We start from the raw sequence: 14,987 nt of genomic DNA on the forward strand, positions 1-14,987 counted from the left end.
CTTTAGAGCGGGGCTTTCCGTCCTCTACAGGTGGGTTATCAGTGCTTTTGGGGCAGGGCTAGTAGTAATTTAGGGCGGGGCTATCAGCCCTCTAGAGTGGGGCTATCAGTGCTTTTGGGGCGGGGCTATCAGTCCTGTAGAGTAGGGCTATTAACTTTTAGGGCAGGGCTACTAGTATTTAAGAGCGGGGCTATCAGCCCTCTAGAGTGGGGCTATCAGTGCTTTAGGGGTGGGGCTACTAGTATTTTAGGGCGGGACTATCAGTCCTCTAGAGTGGGGCTATTAACTTTTGGGGTGGGGCTACTAGTATTTAAGAGCGGGGCTATCAGTCCTCTAGAGTGGGGCAATCAGTGCTTTAGGGGTGGGGCTACTAGTATTTTAGGGTGGGGCTATCAGTCCGCTAGAGTGGGACTATTAACTTTTGGGGCGGGGCTACTAGTACTTTAGAGCGGGGCTTTCCGTCCTCTACAGGTGGGTTATCAGTGCTTTTGGGGCAGTGCTACTAGTATTTTAGGGCGGGGCTATCAGTCCTCTAGAGTGGGGCTATTAACTTTTGAGGCGGGGCTACTAGTATTTAAGGGTGGGGCTATCAGTCCTCTAGAGTGGGGCTATCAGTGCTTTTGGGGCAGGACTACTAGTATTTAAGTGCGGGGCTATCAGTCCTTTTGGGCGCGGAGCTACTAGTATTTTAGAGTGGGGCTATCAGTGCTTTTGGGGTGGTGCTACTAGTATTTTCGGGTGGGGCTATCTGTCCTCTAGATTGGGCTACTAGTGCTTTTGAGGCAGGGCTACTAGTATTTTAGGGTAGGGCTTTGAGTCCTCTAAGGTGGGGCTATCAGTCATTTAGGGCGGGGCTATTAGTACTCTAGGGTGGGGCTGTCAGTCATTTCGGGGGAAAGGGCTTTAAGTGCTTTAGGGTGGGACTCTCAGTGCTTTCATGGGTGGGGCTCAAAGTCCTTTAGGGTGCATTAGTCCTTTAGGGCAGAGCTATCAATACTCTTTCAGTTCTTTAGGGTGAGGCTATCAGTCTATTTGGCGGGGCTATCAGACATTTCGGGGGTGGGGCTGGCAGACATTTTGAGTGCGTGGCTACCACTTCTTTAGGGTGAGGCTATCAGTCTTATAGCGGGGCTAATAGTCCTTTAGAGCGGGCCTATCAGTCATTTTGGGGGCGGGGCCATCAGTCATTTAGGGTGGGGCAATCAGTCTTTTTAGGTAAGGGTTACCAGTAGTTTCAGGGGGGCTTTCAGTATTTAGGGGCGGGGCTATCAGTAATTTTGGGGCAGGTCTCAGTCATTTAGGGTGGAGCTATAATTAATTTAGGGGGCGGGGCTTTCTCCAATTTAGGGCAGGAATATCAGGGCGTGCTTTTGCTGAGCTTTCGTCCGTTCATATGTCTTCCTGCATTTTTTAGCAATATTCATCTTCTAACAATCCAGTCATTCCAAAAGGATGAAATCATGCACTGGCCTGCATTTGTTTCTAATTTAATTTCTAATTTTGTTTTAATCAGCTTTACATCAAGATATGGTAACAAAGGCTAATCTTAACTTTGCTTCATGCCAACTTTAACAAGTGTCGAGTCCCACAGAGGAGTTCCTAACATTCAAATTGAAAAGTAAGGCCTTCACTAGTTACTTAATAAAAGTAATCTGATTACATGACTCACGCTACTTGTAAGCAGTGTAGGGCCATTTTTTTACTCTTTAATAAAATAAAAAATAACATGAGACATACATTTGTACATTCCTTTGCTATTAAGTTAAACAAGTATCACATTTAGATACTTTAAGTGATTTTAGATTGTAACATACTACTACATTTCTTCAACACCGCTTGTAATGTATCGCCCTCATCACTGATAAACGCTGATCTGGGGACAGTTACCTTGACCTCTGGATAGACACATGAGGAGAAAAGCTTCATTCACTGAAGCCCAGCTCTAATGCTCACTCACATACGCCAATAAATGAGCCATAATCCTTTCATTTGTGCGGATTTGCCTCCTTTATGAGTCCGTTGTGCAGAAGGAACAGACTATTGAGCAGAACCTGCAGAGACATTCATTTGCGGAGGACAATTAGATTGACAATTCCACATCAGACAGCTTTCAGCAGCTGCTTTACTTCTGTAATGTGAATTATGTCCGAGTCAAGCAGGATATTTAATGACAACGGTGAACAGGGAAGGACTTTTTTTTACCCATGAGGAACCGACTGGATCATTCAAATCATTATTGTAAGGGAGTCACATGGCAGAGCAACTGATGACATCAGCGGAAAAGGTAAGTTTGTTTTACAGGTAAAGATGGTGAGGAATTTTATATAGAAAGATACAATAGATGGACTGTTTCCTAAAGAATACAAACAAATAAATAAATAAATAAATAAATAAATAAATATATATATATATATATATATATATATATATATATATATATATATATATATATATATATATATATATATATATATATATATATACCATTTTTATTTATTATTTATATATATATATATATACACCATTTTTCTTTATTATTTATATATATATATATATATATATATATATATATATATATATATATATATATATATATAAATAATAAATAAAAATGGTAAATAAAACAACATTAAAATGTAAATTTAAAAGTAAGTAAAAATGAATTATACATACATGTATATTTAAAAAATAAAAAAGCTGTAAAATCAGATGTACATCAGTATTCACAGGCTTTGCTCAATACTGTGTTGATGCACCTTTGGCAGCGATTACAGCCTCAAGTCTTCTTGAATATGATGCCACAAGCTCTGCTCACCTGTCTTTGGGAATTTTGGCCCATTCCTCTTTGCAGCACCTCTCAAGTTCTATCAGGTTGGATGGGAAGCGACGGTGTACAGCCATTTTCAGATCTCTCCAGAGATGTTCAATAGGACTTAAATCTGGGCTCTGGCTGGGCCACTCAAGTCCCGAATTGTTGTGAAGCCACTACATTGATATTTTGGCGGTGTGCTTTGGGTCATTGTCCTGCTGGAAGATGAACCGTCGCCCCAGTCTGAGGTCAAGAGCACTCTTGTGCAGGTCTTCATTCAGGATGTCCCTGTACATTGCTGCATTCATCTTTCCCTCTATCCTGACTAGTCTTCCAGTTCCTGCTGCTGAAGAACATCCCCACAGCATGATGCCAACCCCACCATGCTTCACTGTAGGGATGCTGTTAGCCTGCTGATGAGCGCTGCCTGCTTTTCTCCAAACGTAACGCCTGGCGTTCACTCCAAACAGTTCAGTTTGAGTCTCATCAGAGCAGAGAGTTTAGTTTCTGATGCTCTGAGAGTTCTTCAGATGCCTTTTGGCAAACTCCAGGCGGGGAGTGTCTTCCGTCTGCCCACTCTACCATACAGATGCCTGATTGGTGGATTGCTGCACAGATGGTTGTCCTTCTGTAAGGTTCTCCTCTCTCCACAGAAGAACGCTGGAGCTCAGACAGAGTGACCATCAGGTTATTGATCATCTCCCTGACTAATGTCCTTCTCCCCTGATCACTCAGCTTAGATGGCCGGCCAGCTCTAGGAAGAGTCCTGATGGTTCAAACATCTTCCCCATACGGATGATGGAGGCCGCTGTGCTCATTGGAACTTTCAGAGAAGCAGAAATGTTTCTGTAACCTTCCCCAGCCTTGTGCCTCCGGACAATCCTGTCTCAGAGGTCCACAGACAATTCCTTTGTCTCCATGCTTGGTTTGTGCTTTGACATGCACCATCAACCCTGGGCTCTTATATAGATTTTATAGATGTAGAAGGTCGTATTTCGGTCACGGACGCCTGCTTTCAGAGCCTTCCTCAATAAAATGTGTTGGTTTTTCATTAAGGCAATACAGGGTGCCGGAATAAAATTGGCTAAACTGGCTTTGTGCAAGTTAAATGAGCACAAGAAAGACAGCCATTCCGGCATGAACCACACATGTTCAAAGCAGAATATCTGACATCAGTATTGATTTTCAGATAAACAAAAATGCTCACAGAGCATGTTTCTGAAATATCTGTAAACATATTAGGGTGTTTATATGCTTTAGACGCGTCAAAAACTGACATACAGCACCTTTAAAGCTCAAACACAGACTTTTATCACACAGAGCGTGCAAATGAAGCTGCTTAAAGTCCTATTCAGCGCAACAGTCAGATTTTTAGATTCGCACAAACTCCCGCAATCGTCAAGCTTTCTCTCACAGAAAAAGACACGCTGATGAGATTTCACCCAAATCGCTCGCCTTTTGTCACAATTTCAGCAGCTTCAGGAACATTTCGTACCTGTTCATAATGCAGTCAATCATGCACGGAGAAGATTCACTTCAGCTCCACGCTTGCAAAAGGAGAATCCATCTGTTCCTTCACCGCTGCGATGAATGACAAAACACACCAGTCATTAAAGGGCACCCATTGTGCAAAACTCACTTTAATAAGGGTTTTAACCTCAGGTGTGTGTCAGCAGTGTGTGAATATCTCCAGTGTCTAATGGTAAACATGTATTAATTGTATTGTTTTAAAGCAGACTCGATGAAAAGTCTGCAGAAACACTTTGATTGACCTTCCCCCTTTGTACGTGTCATCAGAAGGGGAAAGCCCCGCCCACTAGTGACCATGTCTCCCTCATTAGCATAGAACTGTAGTCTTGTTTTTGAATCGCCTGCTATGCTGACATTTAACCCTTAAAGACCTAGAGGTATTTTGTGGGCACCTAATGGGCTTATATTATTATTTTTTTTAAAAAGCAGTTTTATTTTTATTTTAGCAGTCAGCCTCAAGTGTCATATATTATTTTAAACAGGAGAACCTGAAGTTTCAATCTGTATCATTTAAAGGTCCAGTCTTAAATATTTTTTGGTCCAAAAACATATGAACAGACAGAAAATATTCCAGAATTTTCCGGAAACGGTTTTTAAAAAAGTGGCATTTTCTAGTTATTACAAACAAAACCTCATGAAGTTTGTTTTTTTTCTTTAGAAATACATGCTATGATGTTTTATACTTCCAAAATAAATGTTGTGTACATCCACCATTCCCTGAGCAAGTTATAGCAATTTATTTCAATGTTATTCTAAGGCGTTTTTCAAAAATGCATTTATTTACTGACAATGTATTGGCCCAAAAGTTCTGGGAATGAACTAAACAGAAAAAAATGTTACAAATTAACAGAACACTGAAGCAAATTTGACTTTTTACAAATAATATATTTTCAGTTTCCATAAACAACACCACTTACAATGAACAAATAAAAAGTAAGAATTAAGAAATAACGCGTCAAAGTCCAAATAAACATGGTGCAAATCCTCAGTAAAAAAAATTGATATAAATATTTAATATACTATAAATTGTTACATAACTAAACTAGATTCATTATGGACCATTCTTAGGTTTTATGTGCCAGCATATAGTGTTGACTTGCTGCTTCCCAACTTGCGTTTGCAGACAAACAGCCGCACCGTCATTTGCGTCTTTTGAAAACAGCAAGAGCAGCACTTCTTCTTTGCTGTGTCACTGTTTTGTCATGTTTCTTTGCTGCTGTGCATGCAAAAGTACTTAGTATGAGAATTATTTCATGCAAAACTTTGTTTTTGCGTTTTATTTAGCCGTGCGTACATGTACAGCCTATCTCTCGTTCCGGGTTGTTCAAACAGCTGATTGTTGGTCCAGAAAGAGAAACCTATGCTTATTGGTTGAGAGAGAGCGAGCTTGAACCAATCTGGGCATGGAGGAGGGACAATGCATCAATGTATGATGTCTGGTTTGTCCGGAGACACAAGCTACGCGCGTTCCTTTGACAAATCAGCGTTGTCAAAATTTGATGACGTAACCACACTGATTCCGGAGCGTCTGAAAGTCTGTGAATGTAATGTTTTACAGCGCTGGAAAGCTGGATTCTCTTCACTTTGCCAATCTTTGAATTGTACGGATCGGATCAGCGGATCAAGTTATTATACATTTAATTATTAGCCGCGGGCGGCTGTCTCGGTCTTTACGGGTTTTTAAGCTGCATCCTAAATCACATACTTCCATTCTATATAGTACTCTAAAACTCTCATCCTTGTTATTCACTGACAATGTTGTTCTGTTGGCTTCTTCAGACATGGACCTTCAGCATGCACTGGGGCGGTTTGCTGCCAAGTGTGACGTGGCTGGGATTTGAATCAGCACCTTCAAGTCTGAGATCATGATGCTCCACTGGAAAAAGTTGGTTTGCCATCTCCGGGTTGGAGGAAAGTCCTTACCCCAGGTGGAGGAGTTCAAGTATCTCGGGGTTTTGTTCACGAGTGAGGAGAGGATGGAGCATGAGATTAACAGGCGGATTGGTGCAGCGGCAGCAGTAATGCGGTCAATGTACCAGTCCGTTGTGGTGAAGACGGAGCTGAGCTGAAAGGCAAAAAAGCGGCTGAAATGAGTTTCCTTTGAAGGGTGGCAGGGCGCACTCTTAGGGTGAGGAGCTCTGACACTCGGGAGGAGCTCGGAGTAGAGCCGCTGCTCCTCCACATCGGGAGAAGTCAGCTGAGGTGGATCAGGCATCTGTTTCTGATGCCTCCAGGACGTCTACCAAGGGAGGTGTTCCAGGCATGTCCCACTGGGAGGAGGCCTCTGGAAAGACCCAGGACATGCTGGAGGGACTATGTCTCTCGGCTGGCCTGGGAACAGGGCCGGAGTGGGACTCCTTTTCAGCCCTGGAGTTTCAAGCCTCAGGCCGGCCCACCTAAGTTCACCACTGACTATATTAAAATAAGGTTATTTCCAATTCAGTTTCTAATGACACTATCACGTCTTTTTTTGAGAAAACTGCACTTTTAGAACTTCAAATGTTCAACAACTCTTATACAGTATTATGTCTTAACAATAAAAATGAAAAAAAATAAAATAAAAATTGTTACTCAGACAAGGATCGAACCCAGGTTGGCCACGTCATAATCTGACGTACTAACCGCTGTACCACATCAGCTGTATGTTTAATGGCGACTTATCTAGTTATATCATCAGTAACCTGCATCCTGCACACGAGGCTACGAGAAAATAGATAAAAAGAGCAGAGCTGCGGTAAAATAATGAATAAGAAGACTGTGGTCAAGTAAATAAATAAATTATTTTTAAAAGTGTGACTGCTGAGAGCAACCGATTCTGGAACTAGGGACACCGGCCCTCGCGGCCAAAAAACGGACCGGCCCACCGGGAATGCTCCCGGTCCTCCCGATTAGCCAATCCGGGCCTGCCTGGGAACACCTCGGGATCCCCCCGGAGGAGCTGGAGAAAGTGTCTGGGGAGAGGAAAATCTGGGGTTTTCTCCTAAGACTGCTGCCCTGCGACTCTGCCCCGGAAAAGTGGCAGAAAATGAATGAATTAATTAAGTACAAAAGGGGCATTTTAGAGCTTTCGAACCCCATGGACGGAATTGGTTAGGGCCCTCAATTCACTATACACAATTACACAGCCATATCACCCTGCAGACCAAGACTGGTTACTCACTGAAACGATCAGGGCTGAGCCTGGTCAGTACCTGAATGGGAGACCACATGTGAAAACTAGGTTGCTGTTGGAATTGGTGTTACTGAGGCCAGCAGGGGGCGCTCAACTTGTGGTCTGTGTCCTGAGTCCTAATGCCCCAGTTTAGTGAAGGGGACACTACACTGTCAGTGGGTGCCGTCTTTCGGATGAGATGTTAAACCGAGTTCCTGACTCTCTGTGGTTATTAATAATCCCATGGCACTTCTGGTAAAGAGTAGTGGTGTAAACCCCGGTGTCCTGGACAAATTACCTCCATCAGCCCTTTCCGATCATGGCCTCCCAATCCCCCAATAGCTGGTCCCATTGTCCTGTGGCTGCCGTCGCATCATCCAAGTGGATGCTGCACACTGGTGGTGGTGGGGAGAGACCCCCCTCTTGAATGTGAAGTGCTTTGGGTGTATGCCCATAGGCATTACATGCGTTATATGCACATTACATTACATCACTAATCTGCCCCCGAGTACGTGCACACAAGTTTCACATCAGTTTTTATGCCTTTAAATAAAATAAAAAAAGACAGAAATATTGCACTGTTTCCCTCCCTACTATAATAATGTGGAAATATCAGCTTCAGAGGTTGAATATGAGAAGCAGAGGCTGAATATTGCACTGACTGGAGTATACTGTGACGGTGAAGGGCTTTACTGGTATCAGTGGATTAGTGGAGGAGTGTTCAGCACCGCAGCTGAAGGTACAGGAGTCACAGAATAATTAGCTCTCCTTCTGGAAGACTCCTAATCTGCTTACTGTCAGCAGCTCAACTCAGCTCTATTAGAATGAAGGACAAGCTGAGGAAGACCAGGGGGAGACATCTTCATCATCTGATCAACACACCATCATCTTCATCATCTTCATCTGCGGTTGATCAACAATCAATCATCTTCATTAAACTTTATCATCATCATCATCTTCTTCATCGTTGACATCTTCATCATCTTCACCTGCAGCTGATCAACACACCATCCTCATCATCATCTTCATCTACAGCTGAACACATCATCTTTATCATCATCTTCATCATCATCTTCTTCATCAATCATTATCTTCGTCGACATCTTCACTTCCAGCTGATTAACACACCATCATCTTCATCATCAATAATCATCTTCACTTCCAGCTGATCAACACACCATCATCATCTTCATCATCAATAATCATCTTCACTTCCAGCTGATCAACACACCACCATCATCTTCATCATCAATAATCATCTTCACCTCCAGCTGATCAACACACCATCATCATCTTCATCATCAATAATCATCTTCACCTCCAGCTGATCAACACACCATCATCTTCATCATCAATAATCATCTTCACCTCCAGCTGATCAACACACCATCATCTTCATCATCAATAATCATCTTCACCTCCAGCTGATCAACACACCATCATCATCTTCTTCATCAATAAACATCTTCACCTCCAGCTGATCAACACACCATCTTCTTCATCATAGTCATCAACATCTTTACCTCCAGCTGTTCAACCCACCATCATCATCTTCAGCTGAACAGATCATCATCATAATCATCTTCATCATCATCAATCATTATCTTCGTCGACATCTTCACTACCAGCTGATCAACACGCCATCATCATCTTCTTCATCAATAATCATCTTCACCTCCAGCTGATCAACACACCATCTTCTTCATCATAGTCATCATCATCTTCACCTCCAGCTGATCAACACGCCATCTTCTTCATCAGTCATCATCATCTTCACCTCCAGCTGTTCAACACATCATCATCATCATCTTCATCATCATCAATCATTATCTATCGACATCTTCACTACCAGCTGATCAACACACCATCATCCTCTTCATCATTTTCACCTCCAGCTGATCAACAGACCATCATCTTCATCATCGCCTTCATCATCGTCATCATCTTCTCCTCCAGCTGATCAACACACCCACATCATCATCATCTTCTTCATCAATCATTATCTTAATCGTCATCTTCACTTCCAGCTGATCAGCGTACCTTCATCATCTTCATCATCAATAATCATTTTCACCTTCAGCTGATCAACACACCATCATCATCTTCATCATCTTCATCGCCTTAATCATGTCATCTTCACCTCCTGCTGATCAACACACCATCATCATCGCCTTCTTCATCAGTCATCTTCATCTCCAGCTGATCAACAGACCATCATCTTTTTCATCGCCATCTTCATCATCATCGTCATCTTCATTATTCATCATCTTCACCTCCAGCTGATCAACACACCCACATCATCATCGTCTTCTTCATCAATCATTATCTTGGTCGTCATCTTCACTTCCAGCTGATCAACACCATCATCATCTTCACCTCTGGTTGATCAACACACCATCATCATCTTCACCTCTGGTTGATCAACACACCATCATCATCTTCACCTCTGGTTGATCAGCACACTATCTTCATCATTCTCTTCATCTTCTCCTCCAGCTGATCAACACACCATCATCTTCATCACCTTTGTCATCATTTTAAATCATCATCTTCACAATTATAATTATCTTCATCATCTTGATCACCATCGTCCTCATCATCATCCTTGTTACCTTCATCTGTCTAATCAACATCACCTTCATCATTTTTATCACCAACCTTATCGTCATCATCTTCATCATTATTTTAATCTTCATCACCATCATCTTTATCATCATCATCACCATCTTTATCATCTTTTTTTATCCTCATTCTCATTTTCACCATCATCTTTTTTTTCATATCATCATAATCATCATCATCATCATCATCATGTGGATTTTTAGCATTCTGAATCTGCATCTCATTTTGGAGCCTACGATATGTTACTCCAGAGGTCACAAATTATTCACCCTCCTGTAAATTCTTCCCCAGTTTCTGTTAGCGGAGAGCACATTTTTGTTCAGCACATTTCTAAACATAATAACTCATCTCTAATAACTGATTTATTTTCTCTTTGCCATGATGACAGTAAATAATATTAGACTAGATATTCTTCAAGACACTTCTATACAGCTTAAAGTCACATTTAAAGACTTCACTAGGGTAATTAGGGTGAAGTTAGGGTAATTAGGCAAGTCATTGTATAACAGTGGTTTGTTGTGGAGACAATCCAACACTAATATTACTTAACCAGTTAAACTCTGCTGCTATTTGGGGATTTCCGCCTGGATTTTGCTTTCCCAAATTTAAAAGCTTCCCAAATCTACATGCAGAGGTGTAAATGCAAAAATTTGGTATCATTTTAAAGAAAACCCTTTGAATTTTCATAAAACACTATTGAACGTGTTTAAAATATCTGTATATGTTGTCTGTGTTATAATAAACACCTAAAAAAAGAGTCGATATTTGTATTTTTTTTATAAACTCAAATTTGAAGGTGGACCTTTTAGGTTGTGTGTGGTCTCGCGTGCTGTAATTAATGTTGGTGGTTCCTGCACATGTCTGTAATCATAGGAAAAAAGAAAAATGTCTCCACCATAATCTATGCAAAAGTTATTGTATCAACTGATGAGAGGTGCTGTACAAGCCACAGGGAGCGATCATTGTTTTCATATTTCACTATTCTTTTGTTTGATCAAACATAATTCACTGTGTTTGGACTACATCAGACATATAAAAGGATTACTTATACACATCACATCAAAAACAGAGGAGAATGGCCCTGAAGCGCACAGCATAAGGTAAGAGATGACAGCTGTCTGTGCTATCTGAGGCTGCTTATTGATCATGAATGTATTGTTTTCACTTCTGCGCCATGGAAACACCACAATTCATTCAGCAACTGTTTGATATGTGAATATAATTCAGGAAAAGAACGCTAGAACCGTATGAGCACCGGCAAGAGCTTTCATTTGAGCTATAACTTGTACATGTGTCATATGAAAAAATATGAAAATGAACCAATGTTCAATACCCAGCTCGGGGATATAAAACACTGTGTATTTAAGTGTAAATAACTTTTGTACAGTAGAATAAAAACCAAAGTGATGCATATGTGCATAAAATATAGATTCTATACTTTCAAACGAAACCACTTACGGGGGTCTGGTGCAACGCTAGCCCTTTAAATCTGAAAGAGAAAGTCGATGACGTGACAAGTTTAACTTTAAGGGGGCTAATAATATTGACTTTAAAATGGGTTTAAAATAGTGGTCGAACTTTACAATAAGGTTCATTAGTTAATGTTAATTAATGCATTTACTAACATGAACAAACAATGAACAATACATCTACTACTGTATTTGTTCATGCTAGTTACCGTTAGTTAATGAAAATACAGTAGGTCATTGTTAGTTCATGTTAACTCATGGTGCATTAACTAATGTTAACAAGCATGGACTTGGATGTTATTAATGCATTAGTAAATGTTCAATTATGATTAATAAATGCTGTACATGTGTTGTTCATGATTAGTCCATGTTAGTAAATGCATTAACTAATGAACCTTATTGTAAAGTGTTACCAAAATAGTTAAGAACTGCTTTTATTCTAGCCAAAATAAAGCAAAAAAGACTTTCTACAGAAGAACAAATATTTTAGGAAACACTGTGAAAATCTCCTGAATCTGTTCAACATCATTTGGGAAATATTTGAAAATGAAAATAAATCAGAGAAGGGCGAATATAATTCTGCCTTCAACTGAACATGTCTCATGAATGAGAGCCGTTGTGATTTGACCACAGATGCTCTGGAAGTAATCCTGCATCTGCTTTTACTTCATCATCTTGTGAAGAGCCTCACCTTGCAGACCCGTGTGCTCAAACGTGGAGACCCTGGACTGAATCACTGCGTCCAGATGCTGATTTATGTGCTCTCTCGGCGCTCTGAAGGTTTCTGTTGATGTCAGACATGTAAAGCAAAGCATTAGACCTTCATCCACAAGCACATGTCCATCTCAGCCTTGAAAAGAGCAGCGCTTTTTACATCCAGCCGACACACAAACACACACACACACACACACACTGGACTCACAGCAAATAAAAGGTCACATCTCTGAAGGACTGACAGAGAAAACTCTCTCGCTTTATATTTGGTGGCCTTATCTACTGTGTGCTTGCATCAAAAAATAAACACAATGTACTTACTGTGTTCATAATGTACTGCAGAACACTTGAGGTCGGATACAGGTCACGTTCAGGACAGGTTTGGTGGTTTGGGTAGGTTTAAGCCTGATGTAATGAATGGTCAACAGTGTAATTACAGAAATGACTTGCAGATGCAATTGCATGCAGGCATTCAATTAAGCACAAGTACAACGTAAAAACATCCGGAAAGTACCTCTCAAGCTCTATCAGGTTGGATGGGAAGCGACCGTGTACAGACATTTTCAGATCTCTCCAGAGATGTTCAATAAGATTTACATCTGGGCTCTGGCTGGGCCACTCAAGGACATTTACTGAGTTGTTGTGAAGCCACTCCATTTATATTCTGGCGGTGTGTTTTGGGCAATGACTGTAAAAAATATGGACGACGCGACAGCCCTTTTCCCATTGAACGCCTTGAGGGCAAAACGCCTGCTTGACGGGCACAAACTGTCGCAAAAGACTGCTGAAATTGGAGCCAGACATGCGCAGAAGGATTGTCTGATGGAGCCAGAGGAGGAGCCGCGAAAATGAGCAGAGTCGAGCTTCCAACCAAACGCTTTATGTAAAATCAACCACGCCCCCCGAACTTCTCAGCATGCGTTTGCTGTCATATCAACACAAATGGATATAATAACGTTAACAAATATGAGGGTTTTATATATTCAATCGCGCCAGCTCCAGGCCGCAGCGTATAACTTACTCGCGGCGTCGCGGGCTGATTCCGGCTCGCATGCGGCAGCGCCGGCTCGCTCGGCCGCCGCATCTGGCTCGATTGACTCGGGCTGGAATTGGGTAGTGAGTCCAGGCATCCGGAGTAGGTCCAGCAGAGGTAACATTAGTCAGTCTGAGCTCTAAGAGATAAGTCTCCGGCAGGCGAGAATCTAGCCGGAACTGTGTTTTGCTATCTGGGTGGTTAGGCGCGTATCAGCAAACTAATAAAGCCCGAAAAAAGCCCTGAACTTAGCGAATAAACAGTGTTCCACCAGGATCATGTATGTCAGAAACTATAGTTTACTGCTGAACTCATTTTGTCATGGTAAAATAACACAGAAATCGAATAATAACACTTCAGTCTCCTGCCGAAGCTCAGACGCCGTGCTTTGAGAAACTGTCAATCACAGCTGTCAATCACGATGACACGCCCAGCATTAAATTACTGCTAAAAACAAACTGTTCACAAAAATGAAGATCTGCACCTATTTCAGCACAATAACCAGTGCCTTAATCCACCAGAACTATCTTTCGGGACATTTTATTGCAAGTGTAATATTTTTTTTTATTTGGGCTCAAGTCTCCTTCATTAACACGGAGGAGGCGGGCTTTATGACTTGTACTGCAGCCAGCCCCCAGGGGGCGATCTAACGGCCGAGACCTTCACTCAAACGCAGGCTTGCGGCACACTTGGTTTTGGGTCATTGTCCTGCTGGAAGATGAAGCGTCGCCCCAGTCTGAGGTCAAGAGCACTCTGGCTGCGTTCACACTGCGAGGCTTAGTGCTTAAATCAGTTTTTTCTCAGATCTGAATTTTTTTTTGCATGGCTGCTCACACTGCTCTTACAAACGTGGCCAATATCAGATTTGCAGTGTGAACAGATCATGGTCCTAAACTGACCTGCATGCGCAAAAGTGCATTAAGGAGAGCACAAAATGTCTAATTATGCACACGTGTGTGCTGCATGAGTAAGCACAGATCATGCTTATATGATTATTACTCTTTTCACAGACAACCGTGGTGTAATTCATGAACCGTAAATGATTGTTCTGCTACTACTAATGTGTATTTCGGCATTTGAGACCTTAAATAAGTCTCCTGTGATAGAATACACTGATCGTTTGTGATTTATGACAACCGCGGTGTGTAGCGCTCTGACCACCAGCAGTGTAGTGAACTCATCAAGGGTTAATGAGCAGCCGCAGGCTAAACTGTGAAGTAGAGGTGTGAACCTATACTGGTCTCACGGTTCGGTTCGGTTACGATTATCATGCCATCGATTCGGTTCAATTTGATATCTCGGTGCATCACGGTGCTTTGACGATGCTTTCCATATACAGTGTTATATTTTAGGGGGGAGGCTATAACATGCTGTCTGTATAAACACACAGACACACAGCAACACACTGTCTCTCATACAAACACATTCACAAACATAGACAACATCAAACAAACAAACACACACACAAACAAACACACTTAAGCCTTTGCAACAGGGAGAGCTCGCGCTGAGCGGAGCAGAAAAACGAAAAAAACGAAAAAAATAAGCACTTCTCCGACGGTCCCTTACAGAGAGCTCCTCTCAGCGCGAGCTCTGCCGGCTAAAGTAAACGCAGACTGCGAGGGCTTAAACGCAGCAGTGCTCGTGATGTCGAGCGAA

The 14,987-nt window shown here is 41.8% G+C and overlaps 1 long non-coding RNA gene across 1 annotated transcript; it reads right to left on the reverse strand.

Moving 5' to 3' along the window:
* Window positions 1-8,552: 8,552 nt before the first annotated feature.
* LOC147842472 (uncharacterized) lies at window positions 8,553-12,584 on the reverse strand. Its single transcript, XR_015500140.1, has 3 exons — window positions 9,954-12,584; window positions 9,218-9,741; window positions 8,553-9,111 (listed from the first exon to the last, which is right to left on the reverse strand). It is a non-coding gene; the product is annotated as an uncharacterized LOC147842472 (long non-coding RNA).
* Window positions 12,585-14,987: the final 2,403 nt, after the last annotated feature.

The sequence above is a fragment of the Danio rerio genome, chromosome 9, assembly GCF_052040795.2.
Source record: "Danio rerio strain M-AB ecotype USA chromosome 9, GRCz13ab, whole genome shotgun sequence".
NCBI classification, from domain to species: Eukaryota; Metazoa; Chordata; class Actinopteri; order Cypriniformes; family Danionidae; genus Danio; species Danio rerio.